At 47.7% G+C, this 17,893-nt stretch overlaps 1 protein-coding gene across 1 annotated transcript in view; it reads right to left on the bottom strand.

The window, feature by feature from the left end:
• Window positions 1–3,761: 3,761 nt before the first annotated feature.
• LOC128384133 (H-2 class II histocompatibility antigen, A-F beta chain-like) overlaps window positions 3,762–17,893 on the bottom strand; it is a 226,345-nt gene continuing 212,213 nt past the window's right edge. The window contains exon 7 of the mRNA XM_053343719.1: window positions 3,762–3,781. The gene's annotated coding sequence lies outside the window, so the exon portion shown is untranslated. The remainder of the gene's footprint in view (window positions 3,782–17,893) is intronic.

The raw sequence follows: 17,893 nt of genomic DNA, 5'->3' as shown, positions 1-17,893 counted from the left end.
GGCTGGCACTCAATCATCCTGCAAGGTGTTGTTGATGGAAAGGGCCTGTTCTGGAATGTCTTTGCTGGAATGGCTGGGAGCCTGCATGATGCCAGGGTTCTGAGATTGTCCACACTGTGGGAGCTTGCCACCCGGGGGAACCACTTTCCAGCTCACACCAGGAACATTGGAGGGGTTAGTGTGGGCTACTACCTCTTGGGAGACTCGGCATATCCCTTGCAGAATTGGCTGCTTAAGCCTTTCCAGGACACCGGGCGTCTCACTGCAGAACAGCAGACATTCAACAGAAAGTTCAGCAGAGGACGCGTGGTTGTTGAAAATGCTTTTGGCAGACTGAAGGGACGGTGGCGTTGTCTTCTGAAAAGAAATGACTGATCTCCCGCTGGTGAAGTCAATGGTGGTGACTTGCTGTGCTCTTCATAACCTCTGTGAAACTCATGGTGAGAGATATGAGGAAGAATGGGATGCAGTTGCAGCAACAGCAGTTGAGCCAGGGATGGCAGTGGCACAGGAGGTTGAAGAGGAGGGCAGAGATGTGCGTGATGGTTTGATGCGTTACTTGATGTCAGATAGGTAATTGTTAATGTGGAGAATAAACCACACCATGTATAAGTAGCCACATTGTTTATATTGCTTTTGATGGTTGTCTGTACTTTATACTTTGTAAATAAAACGCCTTCATATAGATTTTTTTCTGCCTCTTTTCTGAGCCCACCTGCAGTACATCTGGACACAATAATACTAGTAGTAGTAATAATAGATAATGGTATAAAATAACCCAATTATTAATTAACATTAAGGATGTTGCCCACCTGCAGTACATCTGGACACAATAGTGCTATTGATGGGTGTATCAATGTGTGGGTGCAGCCATTTCATAGATAATGGTTACTTGTGAAATAGATGGAGACATGTCACAATGTAGTCAGACCCATGCTTGTGTAACGTAGTTATGACAAAGTCATATTGTTTAGTAAAGAGTACAAGTCATATGGTTTAGTAAAAGCTCTTTAATAAAAAAAACACATGTGTGACAAAGTAGACAAAACAGAAGACAGAAGTAGTGCAAACTATATACAAGGGTGAAAACTATATACAAGTGCATTGAGCATGTAGTGCAAAGTCAGTGCGCAGTAGTGCGGTGTCTGGGCAGTAGTGCGATGTCAGTGGGCTCCAGTCAGTCCAGGGGTAGTGGAGCTGGGTTCCTCCCTGCGATTGCCTGCGCAATCTGACCCAGCACTCCAAGCAGGGCTTGATTGAAGGCAGCGGTCTGAGCCCCCTCTTCCCTCCTAGTAGCCCTCTCCTGCTCCATCATCGCGTTGAAGTGGCGATCACGCTGCTCCAACGTCCTCTCACGCTGGTCCAGCATCCTGTCCTGGTAGCGCTCATCTGCCGCCATCATGTCACGCAGGACACCAGTGTTTTCCTGGAAGAGGCTTCTTTTCCTCTTGCCTAAATAACAAATGAAGGAAAGTGTAAATGGGAGGTAGTTGACCAAAGTTATGGGGAAAAACATTGCAGAAAAACGTTTGAACGTTAAAAGCTACATGGTGACATTTGGCAATTCTTACCAGGGCGTGGGGTGCTTATTGCAGCAGGTGCCAACAACGGTGTTGGTTCAGGGGTTGATGGTCTCGGTACCAGTGCTTGTTGATCTGGTTCCGATTCCAGCGGCGTTGGGGAGTCTTCAAAGAGGGAACACTCCTCGCTTGCACAAACCGAGTCTTGAGGGGGAAAAAAGAAAGTGTGAACATACAAAACTCATGCACTTAAACACACAATAACAGCATTAGGTTAAGTGAGATGCACATTCGTCATTGACACCGTGCTTAAAAACAATAGCCTACGAAGTTAGCGTTAGCCTACAAAGCAGTAACGTTAGCTTAAAAGATGGTGTTGTTTGCTACCTCACATTAAAACTATGATACATACGGAACTTTTACACAAGTTCACGACTGGACATGTAACTTTTAAGACATAAACCATGTATTTGTTAACATGTAAGCTGCGGAACAAGGCAAGGGGATAAGCAACACTTACCATTATCTATAGCCGCTAGCAAAGACGTCGCCGTGTCCAAGCCACTCTCCTTCCCCTGGTTCGCCGGACGGTGGCCGTAAATGCCGTCCATTTGGTCGAACCACTTCCACCTCTTGCGGTTCACCCCACTCCGGCTGTTGTGGTCCTTCACCTGCCGGTAGTCGCTCTTCAACTTTTTCAGCTTGTCGCGGCACTGCTGAAAACTTCTGTGGAAGCCCTGGGCGGCCATCAGCTGGGCGACCTCCTGGAACACCTTTTCGTTCCGCGTTGCTCCATCCAGCTCCTTCTGGATGCGGTCCTCGGCCACCACGCACAGAAAGGTCTGCACTTCTGTCACCGACCACGATGTTGATCTCCTTGTTGTTCCTTCCATCTTCTAAAAATCGTTCTCGCTGTGTTTGTGTTTGTGCTTTCGTCGCATGTATGACGACATCTCCTTCGACCAATCAGTGGACAGCGCCGTTCACGTGACAATTTAGTATCAGTTCGGCTCGGTTAGTACCACCTCTGAAACAGGTACGAAAAATCGTAACGGTTCCCAGGTCCAGCCCCCAGTGGAAAAGGGCACAAAGCGGGTAGAGTCGTACCGTACCGTACCGTACCGTTACTAAATCGTGCAGTGGAAAAGGGCCATATGTGAATCATGGTTGTGATGAACTAATGGATGAAGTGATAGTTTCAGGTTTGATCTCATGACTTTACTTTCAGCAGTGAAAAGTGTCTGAAACATTTGAATGAGGAACATTTCTCTATTTTATTCTCATTTATTATTTTAGTCCTGAGGCTTTCACTAAATCTCTGTCATGACTTCAAGTGTTAGAAGTTTGGGAACATCTTCTCCTGGTGACTGATGACTCATCAGCAGCTCTGCTTCTGATTGGCTGCTGAGTTCAACCTGAGCAGGTGTAAATAAACTGCTGTTACCATGGTGATCCAGCAGGGGGGCGTCTGAGCTCATTCAGTCTGCTTCAGTCTGCTGCTGTTCAACTACAAACATCTTCTCCTGGTGACTGATGACTCATCAGCAGCTCTGCTTCTGATTGGCTGCTGGCTGAACAGGAAGTGAAAGTAAAGAGTGGGGACTTTCCACAGACGCCTGAAATGTTTGTGGCTTCATTAAAAAAACATCAGCGACGCTGCGTTCAGGTGTCTGATGGTAAACTGACAACAAAGTGCTGAACAGAGACGCTGATCTGATCACATGACTGCTGACTCTACAACAACACATGACTGAGCTCAGAGTGTCTGCAGTCTGACTTTAACATTTACCTGCACAGCTGATCACAGTCAGGATGAGGATCATAATATCAGTGGGATATAAAACACATGTTTGTCTCAATCAGTGAATAACGATCAGCTGTGAGTCTGATTCATTTACAGAAGAGAAATCTGAGCTTCACAGCAGCTTTGTGAGGCTCAGCAGGCTGGAAGGGTTCAGAACCTTTTAAATGTTCAGCGAAGCTTCAAGTTGTGTTTTTATGAAGTGTGATTATGTTTGAGAAGAAGAAGGAAATGAGACACGAGGCATCAAACAGAGAAGTGCAGCTCTGCTCTCTTCTCTTTTCTCCTCATTAGAATAAACACAAACAGTCTGAGTCTCTCAGAAACAGAGAAAACACAACGTACACAGACCAGAACCAGAACCAGAACCGAGCCCTCAGCATCACGTACACAGACCAGAACCAGAACCAGAACCGAGCCCTCAGCATCACGTACACAGACCAGAACCAGAACCAGAACCGACCCCTCAGCATCACAGACCAGAACCAGAACCGACCCCTGACCTTTAACTGCCTGGAACCAGATCAGCAGGTTGCAGCTACGTAGCTTTAAACCAGTCTGTCTGATGTTTGATAGGAAGTGAAATCATTCGACCAGCTGCTAAAAACACCAGACTGTCCTCTCCGCTCCTCTTCCTCACTGCTCCTCTTCCTCACTGCTCCTCTTCCTCACTGCTCCTCTTCCTCTCTGCTCCTCTTCCTCACAGCTCCTCTTCCTCTCCGCTCCTCTTCCTCTCCGCTCCTCTTCCTCACTGCTCCTCTTCCTCTCTGCTCCTCTTCTTATCCTGCCACTGCCAGACCCCCCACTATTACCCCCCACACACAGTTACCCCCCCCCCCCCTCCCCCCCATTAACCCCCCAGGTCTGTTACATCAGCGTTCATGAGAACATAGAGCATCGGTGGTGTCCTTGCAGATAAACCAGGATGTGAATGAGACCGTTTCCCTGCTGGTGAGGCTGACCCACCTCTGCTCCTCCACCCACCTCTGCTCCTCCACCCACCTCTGGACCTCCACCCACCTCTGGACCCCCACCCACCTCTACACCCCCACCCACCTCTGCTCTCCCACCCACCTCTGCTCCTCCACCCACCTCTGCTCTTCCACCCACCTCTGCAACCTGCTCCACCTCACACCAACCTGCTCCACCAACCTGCTCCACCTCACACCAACCTGCTGGACCTCACACCAACCTGCTGCACCTCACACCAACCTGCTCCACTTCACATCAACCTGCTCCACTTCACATCAACCTGCTCCACCTCACACCAACCTGCTGCACCTCACACCAACCTGCTGCACCTAACACCAACCTGCTCCACCTCACACCAACCTGCTCCACCTCACACCAACCTGCTCCACCAACCTGCTCCACCTCACACCAACCTGCTGCACCTCACACCAACCTGCTCCACCTCACACCAACCTGCTGCACCAACCTGCTCCACCTCACACCAACCTGCTGCACCTCACACCAACTTGCTCCACCTCACACCAACCTGCTCCACCTCACACCAACCTGATGCACCTCACACCACCCTGCTCCACCTCAAACCAACCTGCTCTATCTCACACCAACCTGCTCCACCTCACACCAACCTGCTCTACCTCACACCAACCTGCAGCACCAACCTGCTCCACCTCACACCAACCTGCTCTACCTCACACCAACCTGCTGCATCTCACACCAACCTACTGCAACAACCTGCTCCACCTCACACCAACCTGCTCCACCAACCTGCTCCAACTCACACCAACTTGCTCCACCAATCTGCTCCACCTCACACCAACCTGCTGCAACAACCTGCCCCACCTCACACCAACCTGCTGCAACAACCTACTGCCCCTCACTCCAACCTGCTCCACCTCACATCAACCTGCTGCACCTCACACCAACCTGCTGCACCAACCTGCTTCACCTCACACCAACCTGCTCCACCTCACACCAACCTGCTGCAACTCACACTAACCTGCTCCACCAACCTGCTCCACCTCACACCAATCTGCTCCACCTCACACCAACCTGCTCCACCTCACACCAACCTGCTGCACCTAAAACCAACCTGCTCCACCTCACACCAACCTACTCCACCTCACACCAACCTGATGCACCAACCTGCTGCACCTCACACCAACCTGCTCCACCTCACACTAACCTGCTCCACCTCACACCAACCTGCTGCAACTCACACCAACCTGCTCCACCTCACACCAACCTGCTGCACCAACCTGCTCCACCTCACACCAACCTGCTGCACCAACCTGCTGCAACTCACACCAACCTGCTCCACCTCACACCAACCTGCTGCACCAACCTGCTCCACCTCACACCAACCTGCTCCACCTCACACCAACCTGCTGCACCAACCTGCTGCAACTCACACCAACCTGCTCCACCTGCTCCACCAACCTGCTGCACCAACCTGCTCCACCTCACACCAACCTGCTCCACCTCACACCAACCTGCTGCACCAACCTGCTCCACCTCACACCAACCTGCTCTACCTCACACCAACCTACTGCACCTCACACCAACCTGCTCCACCAACCTGCTCCACCTCACACTAACCTGCTCCACCTCACACCAACCTGCTCCACCTCACACCACCCTGCTCCACCTCACACCAACCTGCTGCACCAACCTGCTCCACCTCACACCAACCTGCTCCACCTCACACCAACCTGCTGCACCAACCTGCTCCACCTCACACCAACCTGCTCTACCTCACACCAACCTACTGCACCTCACACCAACCTGCTCCACCAACCTGCTCCACCTCACACTAACCTGCTCCACCTCACACCAACCTGCTCCACCTCACACCACCCTGCTCCACCTCACACCAACCTGCTTCACCTCACACCAACCTGCTCCACCTCACACCAACCTGCTCCACCAACCTGCTCCACCTCACACCAACCTGCTGCAACTCACACCAACCTGCTCCACCAACCTGCTGCACCTAACACCAATCTGCTCCACCTCACACCAACCTGCTCCACCTCACACCAACCTGCTGCACCAAACTGCTCCACCTCACACTAACCTGCTCCACCTCACACCAACCTGCTCCACCTCACACTAACCTGCTCCGCCTCACACCAACCTGCTGCAACTCACACCCACCTGCTCCACCTCACACCAACCTGCTGCACCAACCTGCTCCACCTCATACCAACCTGCTCCACCTCACACCAACCTGCTCCTCCTCAGACCAACCTGCTGCACCAACCTGCTCCACCTCACACCAACCTACTGCACCAACCTGCTGCACCTCACACTAACCTGCTCCACCTCACACCAACCTACTGCACCAACCTGCTGCACCTCACACTAACCTGCTGCACCTCACACCAACCTGCTCCACCTGCTCCACCAACCTGCTGCACCTCACACCAACCTGCTCCACCTCACACCAACCTGCTGCACCTCACACCAACCTGCTCCACCTCACACCAACCTGTTCCACCTCACACCAACCTGCTGCACCAACCTGCTCCACCTCACACCAACCTGCTCCACCTCACACCAACCTGCTCCACCTCTCAGCCCCTTCCATGTAGCCTAATAAATAATGGCCCTTTTCCACTGCAGAATCGGTACGGTACGGTACGCTTTAGCGTGGCACGACTCTACCCACTTTTAGAACCGGCCCTGTTCCTTTTCCACTGCCAAGAGGTACTAGTCGGACTACTTGGAATGGGCGGAGTTGGCGGGGTCGACACTGCCGTGACGTAATTTGCAGGCGACTACTAATGTGCCCATGCCGCAGTCAGTAAAGTAAACAACAACGATGAAGGCACTGGATGACATCGAGGCGGTACTGCTGCTGCTGTTTGCTCTGTGGCTTGTTGTCACTGAAAACGCCAAAAGACAGAGCAATAGACGTAGAAAAGAAGCGAAGCGAAAGAGACTTGAGATGGACAGAGAATTTTCTGAAATCATAAAGGAATATGAAGCAGAAGACGAGCTGCTAAGAGCGGAAAAGAAACGACGTGTGAGGGTAAGCTAACGATGAAGTTGGTAGCTTGTATGTCAGGTACTAATTTGTTACACAGTTGTTGATCGCTGCGATGTACTAAAATATGGTGTTTTTTGTGTGCGTTTTAGGCGGTCATGTCAGGGCACCGCATACCGTCGCTTTGGACGTTTGACCGATCATCCGAATGGTGGGATGTAATCGTTCCCGGTTTCACGAACGCTCAGCGGATTGAAAACTTCAGGATGTCCGAAGAAACATTCAACCACCTGTGCAACAAACTGCGACCAGCTCTGGAACTGAAAAACACAAACTTCCGCAGATGTATGCCCTTAAAGAAGAGAGTGGCTGTAGCACTTTGGAAGCTTGCTACTGGCTCTGAGTACAGATCTATTGGACATCTTTTTGGAGTCAGCATCACATCTGTGTGTCGATGCGTGCAGGACTTTTGTGCTGCAGCTGAGGCGTTGTTGGTACCAGAGCAAATCCGGTTTCCAACCCAGGAGAAGTTCGCCGAAATGTCAGCATATTATGAGAACAGGTGGGGCCTCCCACACTGTGTGGGAGCAATTGATGGATCTCACATACCCATCATAGCGCCACAAGACTACCATTGCGATTATTTTAATCGTAAAGGCTGGCACTCAATCATCCTGCAAGGTGTTGTTGATGGAAAGGGCCTGTTCTGGAATGTCTTTGCTGGAATGGCTGGGAGCCTGCATGATGCCAGGGTTCTGAGATTGTCCACACTGTGGGAGCTTGCCACCCGGGGGAACCACTTTCCAGCTCACACCAGGAACATTGGAGGGGTTAGTGTGGGCTACTACCTCTTGGGAGACTCGGCATATCCCTTGCAGAATTGGCTGCTTAAGCCTTTCCAGGACACCGGGCGTCTCACTGCAGAACAGCAGACATTCAACAGAAAGTTCAGCAGAGGACGCGTGGTTGTTGAAAATGCTTTTGGCAGACTGAAGGGACGGTGGCGTTGTCTTCTGAAAAGAAATGACTGATCTCCCGCTGGTGAAGTCAATGGTGGTGACTTGCTGTGCTCTTCATAACCTCTGTGAAACTCATGGTGAGAGATATGAGGAAGAATGGGATGCAGTTGCAGCAACAGCAGTTGAGCCAGGGATGGCAGTGGCACAGGAGGTTGAAGAGGAGGGCAGAGATGTGCGTGATGGTTTGATGCGTTACTTGATGTCAGATAGGTAATTGTTAATGTGGAGAATAAACCACACCATGTATAAGTAGCCACATTGTTTATATTGCTTTTGATGGTTGTCTGTACTTTATACTTTGTAAATAAAACGCCTTCATATAGATTTTTTTCTGCCTCTTTTCTGAGCCCACCTGCAGTACATCTGGACACAATAATACTAGTAGTAGTAATAATAGATAATGGTATAAAATAACCCAATTATTAATTAACATTAAGGATGTTGCCCACCTGCAGTACATCTGGACACAATAGTGCTATTGATGGGTGTATCAATGTGTGGGTGCAGCCATTTCATAGATAATGGTTACTTGTGAAATAGATGGAGACATGTCACAATGTAGTCAGACCCATGCTTGTGTAACGTAGTTATGACAAAGTCATATTGTTTAGTAAAGAGTACAAGTCATATGGTTTAGTAAAAGCTCTTTAATAAAAAAAACACATGTGTGACAAAGTAGACAAAACAGAAGACAGAAGTAGTGCAAACTATATACAAGGGTGAAAACTATATACAAGTGCATTGAGCATGTAGTGCAAAGTCAGTGCGCAGTAGTGCGGTGTCTGGGCAGTAGTGCGATGTCAGTGGGCTCCAGTCAGTCCAGGGGTAGTGGAGCTGGGTTCCTCCCTGCGATTGCCTGCGCAATCTGACCCAGCACTCCAAGCAGGGCTTGATTGAAGGCAGCGGTCTGAGCCCCCTCTTCCCTCCTAGTAGCCCTCTCCTGCTCCATCATCGCGTTGAAGTGGCGATCACGCTGCTCCAACGTCCTCTCACGCTGGTCCAGCATCCTGTCCTGGTAGCGCTCATCTGCCGCCATCATGTCACGCAGGACACCAGTGTTTTCCTGGAAGAGGCTTCTTTTCCTCTTGCCTAAATAACAAATGAAGGAAAGTGTAAATGGGAGGTAGTTGACCAAAGTTATGGGGAAAAACATTGCAGAAAAACGTTTGAACGTTAAAAGCTACATGGTGACATTTGGCAATTCTTACCAGGGCGTGGGGTGCTTATTGCAGCAGGTGCCAACAACGGTGTTGGTTCAGGGGTTGATGGTCTCGGTACCAGTGCTTGTTGATCTGGTTCCGATTCCAGCGGCGTTGGGGAGTCTTCAAAGAGGGAACACTCCTCGCTTGCACAAACCGAGTCTTGAGGGGGAAAAAAGAAAGTGTGAACATACAAAACTCATGCACTTAAACACACAATAACAGCATTAGGTTAAGTGAGATGCACATTCGTCATTGACACCGTGCTTAAAAACAATAGCCTACGAAGTTAGCGTTAGCCTACAAAGCAGTAACGTTAGCTTAAAAGATGGTGTTGTTTGCTACCTCACATTAAAACTATGATACATACGGAACTTTTACACAAGTTCACGACTGGACATGTAACTTTTAAGACATAAACCATGTATTTGTTAACATGTAAGCTGCGGAACAAGGCAAGGGGATAAGCAACACTTACCATTATCTATAGCCGCTAGCAAAGACGTCGCCGTGTCCAAGCCACTCTCCTTCCCCTGGTTCGCCGGACGGTGGCCGTAAATGCCGTCCATTTGGTCGAACCACTTCCACCTCTTGCGGTTCACCCCACTCCGGCTGTTGTGGTCCTTCACCTGCCGGTAGTCGCTCTTCAACTTTTTCAGCTTGTCGCGGCACTGCTGAAAACTTCTGTGGAAGCCCTGGGCGGCCATCAGCTGGGCGACCTCCTGGAACACCTTTTCGTTCCGCGTTGCTCCATCCAGCTCCTTCTGGATGCGGTCCTCGGCCACCACGCACAGAAAGGTCTGCACTTCTGTCACCGACCACGATGTTGATCTCCTTGTTGTTCCTTCCATCTTCTAAAAATCGTTCTCGCTGTGTTTGTGTTTGTGCTTTCGTCGCATGTATGACGACATCTCCTTCGACCAATCAGTGGACAGCGCCGTTCACGTGACAATTTAGTATCAGTTCGGCTCGGTTAGTACCACCTCTGAAACAGGTACGAAAAATCGTAACGGTTCCCAGGTCCGGCCCCCAGTGGAAAAGGGCACAAAGCGGGTAGAGTCGTACCGTACCGTACCGTACCGTTACTAAATCGTGCAGTGGAAAAGGGCCATATGTGAATCATGGTTGTGATGAACTAATGGATGAAGTGATAGTTTCAGGTTTGATCTCATGACTTTACTTTCAGCAGTGAAAAGTGTCTGAAACATTTGAATGAGGAACATTTCTCTATTTTATTCTCATTTATTATTTTAGTCCTGAGGCTTTCACTAAATCTCTGTCATGACTTCAAGTGTTAGAAGTTTGGGAACATCTTCTCCTGGTGACTGATGACTCATCAGCAGCTCTGCTTCTGATTGGCTGCTGAGTCCAACCTGAGCAGGTGTAAATAAACTGCTGTTACCATGGTGATCCAGCAGGGGGCGTCTGAGCTCATTCAGTCTGCTTCAGTCTGCTGCTGTTCAACTACAAACATCTTCTCCTGGTGACTGATGACTCATCAGCAGCTCTGCTTCTGATTGGCTGCTGCCTGAACAGGAAGTGAAAGTAAAGAGTGGGGACTTTCCACAGACGCCTGAAATGTTTGTGGCTTCATTAAAAAAACATCAGCGACGCTGCGTTCAGGTGTCTGATGGTAAACTGACAACAAAGTGCTGAACAGAGACGCTGATCTGATCACATGACTGCTGACTCTACAACAACACATGACTGAGCTCAGAGTGTCTGCAGTCTGACTTTAACATTTACCTGCACAGCTGATCACAGTCAGGATGAGGATCATAATATCAGTGGGATATAAAACACACGTTTGTCTCAATCAGTGAATAACGATCAGCTGTGAGTCTGATTCATTTACAGAACAGAAATCTGAGCTTCACAGCAGCTTTGTGAGGCTCAGCAGGCTGGAAGGGTTCAGAACCTTTTAAATGTTCAGCGAAGCTTCAAGTTGTGTTTTTATGAAGTGTGATTATGTTTGAGAAGAAGAAGGAAATGAGACACGAGGCATCAAACAGAGAAGTGCAGCTCTGCTCTCTTCTCTTTTCTCCTCATTAGAATAAACATGAACACAGTCTGAGTCTCTCAGAAACAGAGAAAACACAAAGAGCAGACACTTCATGTGTAAATGAAAGATGTTCATACAGAGTTTAAACTTATTACATGTTTAAACAGAACCCTAACCCTCACTCTAACACACCTGTTTCTAATAAGTAACTCGTTATCAGGCCCTTGTCAAGCTGCTCTACAACAACACATGACTGAGCTCAGAGTGTCTGGGACTACGTTTACACATGCCCGGCTATTTTCATAAACGGACATTTCATCCTCTCCGTTTTCAGAAAGGTTTCAGTTTACACTAACCCGTGTATATATGCCGTCAAGAGCAGCTCAAGCCCACGTTAGCCAATCAGAATCACTTCATTCCTCCACATAGTACAGCACTAATACAAAGGGACCAGCAGACATGTGACTGCTACTCTGCATCCATGATCACATAGATTAGAAACATAGACTGTAGATTATAAACTATGTCTCATTTAACCCAGGAGCAGATTATAAACTATGTCTCATTTAACCCAGGAGCAGATTATAAACTATGTCTCATTTAACCCAGGAGCAGTTTCCGGCTCCACAAATCTCTGTTTTTCTCTGTTTACATGCAAACGTGCAGACGGGGTTTTCATAAATCTCCACTCTGGCCAGAGTTTTTAAAAAGCTTCGTTTTCAGGGCGAATTCTCCGTTTGAGTCTAAACGGAGCGAACGATGGTAATGTCTCCGTTTTTAAAAATAACCGGGTACGTATAAACGGGGCCTGACTTTAACATTTACCTACACAGGTGGGCTGATCATCAGTCAGGATGATCATAATATCACACACACTCTATATATTAATGTGTGTGTGTGTGTGTGAGTGTGTGTGTGTGTGTGTGAGTGTGTGTGTGTGTGAGTGTGTGTGTGAGTGTGTGTGTGTGTGTGTGTGTGTGTGTGTGTGTGTGTGAGTGTGTGATGTGATACTTTGAGATGCTTCTTGATGCATCGTACAATCAAACTGACTCATCAGTAAAGATTCACACTAATAATCTTGAAACATATTCTCAAAGTAAGGAGCTAGCAGTGACAGTTGGTAGCATCGGTTACCATGGAGACCAGCATACACACAGCAGTGTGTAGAGAAATGAAATATCCTGCTAAGTGTCAAAGTGTTCAGGTCAAGAAGAAACAATGAAATCAGCTGATCAGACACTTATCTTCTCTGGAATAGAAAGTGAAAACATGAATATGAATAATTATAAATACAGTAAAGAGCAGCAGTGGTTTAGGACTCCCAGATCTGGTTTATTATTATAATGCATTAAGCCTGGGCTCTGACCCCCCCCTCCCCACCCCCAGGTACCTCTAAGCTTACAGAGGCTCACCCAATCATATCTCACCTTCAGAGACTCTCAGGGCTGATAAGATCATGTGTAAAACAACGACACACTGAAATCATTTAATAACCTAACAACTATATTATTGACCTGCAGCTCAGCTCTGCAGAACTATGTAGTCTATGTAGGTTCTGTCCTAAGTTCTCAACCACTGAAACAACACTGACTGCTATCATGATAGGATGACTAACTGGAAGGAACCTGGAGAACCTGGAGAACCTGTTAGAACCTGTAAAACCTGTTAGAACCTGTAGAACGTGGGTGACTGAATGAGGTAAAGTGTGTGCATATGAAAGGATGTGATATAGAGTCTATGTATATTCTCATTTGTCCAGGTCATAGTTGTTTCTAAGCAACAATGATTCTAAGGCAACTGGACTTAGATTTGTCTATGAAGACGTTTCGCCTCTTATCCAAACTGACTCATCAGTAAAGATTCAGACTAATAATCTTGAAACATATACAAGTAAAGAGCTAGCAGTGACAGTTGGTAGCATCGGTTACCATGGAGACCAGCACACAAACAGCAGCGTGTAGAGAAATGAAATATCCTGCTTAGTGTCAAAGTGTTCAGGTCAAGAAGAAACCAAAATTAGGATGGGGGGGGGGGGCGGGGGGGGGGGGTTGGTTGTTAGAGCAGTTTGTATTATCTACACTCTGCTGTGATTTATGTGAATATTACAAAATAAAAAAACTGGGAACACTGGAAGTACTGGGAGCACTGGGAACACTGGAAGTACTGGGAGCACTGGGAACACTGGGAGCACTGGGAACACTGGGAGCACTGGGAGCACTGGGAGCACTGGAAGAATTGGGAGCAATGGGAACACTGGGAACACTGGGAGCACTGGGAACACTGAGAGCACTGGGAGCACTGGGAGTACTGGGAACACTGGGAACACTGGGAGCACTGGGAACACTGAGAGCACTGGGAGCACTGGGAACACTGGGAGCACTGGGAACACTGGAAGAATTGGGAGCACTGGGAGCACTGGGAACACTGGGAACACTGGGAGCACTGGGAACACTGGGCGCAGTGGGAGCACTGGGAACACTGGGATCACTGGGAACATTGGGAGCACTGGGAGCACTGGGAACACTGGGAACACTGGGAGCACTGGGAACACTGGGAGCACTGGGAGCACTGGGAACACTGGGAGCACTGGGAACACTGGGAACACTGGGAGTACTGGGAGCACTGGGAACACTGGGATCACTGGGAACATTGGGAGCACTGGGAGCACTGGGAACACTGGGAGCACTGGGAACAGAACTTTAATGATCAGTGAGCGTTGATGATGATGAAGATGAAGACTCTGCAGAGGTCAGAGGTCAGAGGTCGCCTCATTGAAGCTGTGATGAACCAGCAGGACGCTGCTCCAGGTGACTGATGACTCATCAGCAGCTCTGCTTCTGATTGGCTGCTGACTGAGCAGGAAGTGAAGGTAATGAGTCGGGACTTTCCACAGACGCTGCTGCTGCGTTCAGGAGCTGCAGGAAATCTGAGCGTCTTCACGTGAACTGAGTTCCAGCTGATGGTCAGAGTCAGAGGAGAAGAATGGAAACTCCCACTGTCAACAGACGCCTGAAGGCATCATGTGGTCAGACTGGTTTGATGGTGAAAACAAAGAGTCCCAGTTCACCAAACTGGACTCAGACTGAAGAGACGACAGAGAAGAAGAAACATGATGTTTGATTGTTTCTGTTTCATGTTCAAACCAAACTGTCACCAACACATGAACCAGTTATTCTACCACCATGACACAGGAAATGAAACCCATAAAAATACAATTACTGTTTTTATAAGTCATTATTTATTTTATCTACATTTTAATCTACGACTAAAATATTTCCTTCAGCAGCTTTAATGATGTAAAACTTTATAAAGAGACATTTACTTTACTGTACTACAGTTAGAGGTACTAGTACTTTACTGTAGTACAGTTAGAGGTACTAGTACTATACTGTAGTACAGTTAGAGGTACTAGTACTTTACTGTACTACAGTTAGAGGTACTAGTACTTTACTGTAGTACAGTTAGAGGTACTAGTACTTTACTGTAGTATAGTTAGAGGTACTTGTACTTTACTGTAGTACTGTTAGAGGTACTAGTACTTTACTGTAGTACAGTTAGAAGTACTAGTACTTTACTGTAGTACTGTTAGAGGTACTAGTACTTTACTGTAGTATAGTTAGAGGTACTTGTACTTTACTGTAGTACTGTTAGAGGCAAGGCAAGGCAAGGCAGTTTTATTTATATAGCGCATTTCATACACAATGGCAATTCAATGTGCTTTACATAAAACAGAAAAACATGTAATTTGAGAAACTTAAAACATACAATTAACCCCCCCCCCATAATAAAAACAAAGTACAGAAAAATAGAAAGACATAAATAAAATGATTGCAGCATAAAATAATAAATTAGCTTTGAAATCATTAAAAGGACAAAGAGTGCAAATGAAAGATTAAAATGTAAAGTGCTTTAAAAGAGCTCAATCATAAGCTCAGGAGAAGAGAAATGTTTTTAACCTGGATTTAAAAGTGTTCACTGTTGGGGCTGATTTCAGTTTTGCTGGTAGTTTGTTCCAGTTGTGTGCAGCATAACAGCTAAAAGCTGCTTCACCATGTTTAGTTTGAACTCTGGGCTCAACTATCTGACCTGAGTCAGTAGATCTCAGAGCTCTGGGCTCAACTATCTGACCTGAATCAGTAGATATCAGAGCTCTGGGCTCAACTATCTGACCTGAGTCAGTAGATCTCAGAGCTCTGGGCTCAACTATCTGACGTGAGTCAGTAGATCTCAGAGCTCTGGGCTCAACTATCTGACCTGAGTCAGTAGATCTCAGAGCTCTGGGCTCAACTATCTGACCTGAGTCAGTAGATCCCAGAGCTCTACTGGGTTTATATTCTACTAACATGTCATTCATGTATTCTGGACCTGAACCATTCAGTGATTTGTAGACCAGTAGCAGATCTTTAAAATCTATTCTATAGCTGACTGGGAGCCAGTGTAAAGACTTTAGAGCTGACTGGGAGCCAGTGTAAAGACTTTAGAACTGACTGGGAGCCAGTCTAAAGACTTTAGAGCTGACTGGGAGCCAGTGTAAAGACTTTAGAGCTGACTGGGAGCCAGTGTAAAGACTTTAGAACTGACTGGGAGCCAGTGTAAAGACTTTAGAACTGACTGGGAGCCAGTGTAAAGACTTTAGAGCTGACTGGGAGCCAGTGTAAAGACTTTAGAACTGACTGGGAGCCAGTGTAAAGACTTTAGAGCTGACTGGGAGCCAGTGTAAAGACTTTAGAGCTGACTGGGAGCCAGTGTAAAGACTTTAGAACTGACTGGGAGCCAGTGTAAAGACTTTAGAGCTGACTGGGAGCCAGTGTAAAGACTTTAGAACTGACTGGGAGCCAGTGTAAAGACTTTAGAACTGACTGGGAGCCAGTGTAAAGACTTTAGAGCTGACTGGGAGCCAGTGTAAAGACTTTAGAACTGACTGGGAGCCAGTGTAAAGACTTTAGAACTGACTGGGAACCAGTGTAAAGACTTTAGAACTGACTGGGAGCCAGTGTAAAGACTTTAGAGCTGACTGGGAGCCAGTGTAAAGACTTTAGAACTGACTGGGAGCCAGTGTAAAGACTTTAGAACTGACTGGGAGCCAGTGTAAAGACTTTAGAACTGACTGGGAGCCAGTGTAAAGACTTTAGAACTGACTGGGAGCCAGTGTAAAGACTTTAGAACTGACTGGGAGCCAGTGTAAAGACTTTAGAACTGACTGGGAGCCAGTGTAAAGACTTTAGAGCTGACTGGGAGCCAGTGTAAAGACTTTAGAACTGACTGGGAGCCAGTGTAAAGACTTTAGAGCTGACTGGGAGCCAGTGTAAAGACTTTAGAGCTGACTGGGAGCCAGTGTAAAGACTTTAGAACTGACTGGGAGCCAGTGTAAAGACTTTAGAGCTGACTGGGAGCCAGTGTAAAGACTTTAGAACTGACTGGGAGCCAGTGTAAAGACTTTAGAACTGACTGGGAGCCAGTGTAAAGACTTTAGAACTGGAGTAATGTGCTCTGATCTCTTTGTTCTGGTTAAAACTGGAGCTGCAGCTTTCTGAATGAGCTGCAGCTGTTTAATGCTTTTTTGTGGGAGTCCAGTCAGAAGACCGTTACAGTAGTCGAGTCTACTTGAGATGAAAGCATGAATCAACTTCTCCTGGTCTGTTTGAGACATAAAACCCTTCACTCTGGATATGTTCTTAAGCTGATAGAAGGCTGTTTTTAGTACAGTTAGAGGTACTAGTACTTTACTGTAGTACAGTTAGAGGTACTAGTACTTTACTGTAGTACAGTTAGAGGTATTAGTACTTTGCTGTAGTACAGTTAGAGGTACTAGTACTTTACTGTAGTACAGTTAGAAGTACTAGTACTTTACTGTAGTACAGTTAGAGGTACTAGTACTTTACTGTAGTACAGTTAGAAGTACTAGTACTTTACTGTAGTACAGTTAGAGGTACTAGTACTTTACTGTAGTACAGTTAGAAGTACTAGTACTTTACTGTAGTATTGTGTTTCGGGTGTTTCGGGTCTAACGTCAGACTCCAGGCTACCCGACCGAGGTTGGTCGTACGTCGGCCCCGCTGGTCTCTGCTGCTCTTCCTCTGATGTCCACGACTCAAAGGTCTTGATGAGGGACGGACCTGCGAAGCCCCAAACTTCCCCCTTCAACTGGTCCTCCATCAGTCCTCCACCAGCTCTTGGTGTTTGATCTCCTCCCAGGGTACGGTCAGTCCTCCACCAGCTCCTGGTGTTTGATCTCCTCCCAAGGCACGGTCAGTCCTCCACCAGCTCCTGGTGTTTGGTCTCCTCCCAAGGCACGGTCAGTCCTCCATCAGCTCCTGGTGTTTGGTCTCCTCCCAAGGTACGGTCAGTCCTCCACCAGCTCCTGGTGTGTGGTCTCCTCCCAAGGCACGGTCAG

The sequence above is a fragment of the Scomber japonicus genome, chromosome 22 (assembly GCF_027409825.1).
Source record: "Scomber japonicus isolate fScoJap1 chromosome 22, fScoJap1.pri, whole genome shotgun sequence".
In the NCBI taxonomy this organism is placed as follows: domain Eukaryota; kingdom Metazoa; phylum Chordata; class Actinopteri; order Scombriformes; family Scombridae; genus Scomber; species Scomber japonicus.
Note: the sequence above shows the minus strand (reverse complement) of the source record. Positions and strands in the feature narration are given on the sequence as shown.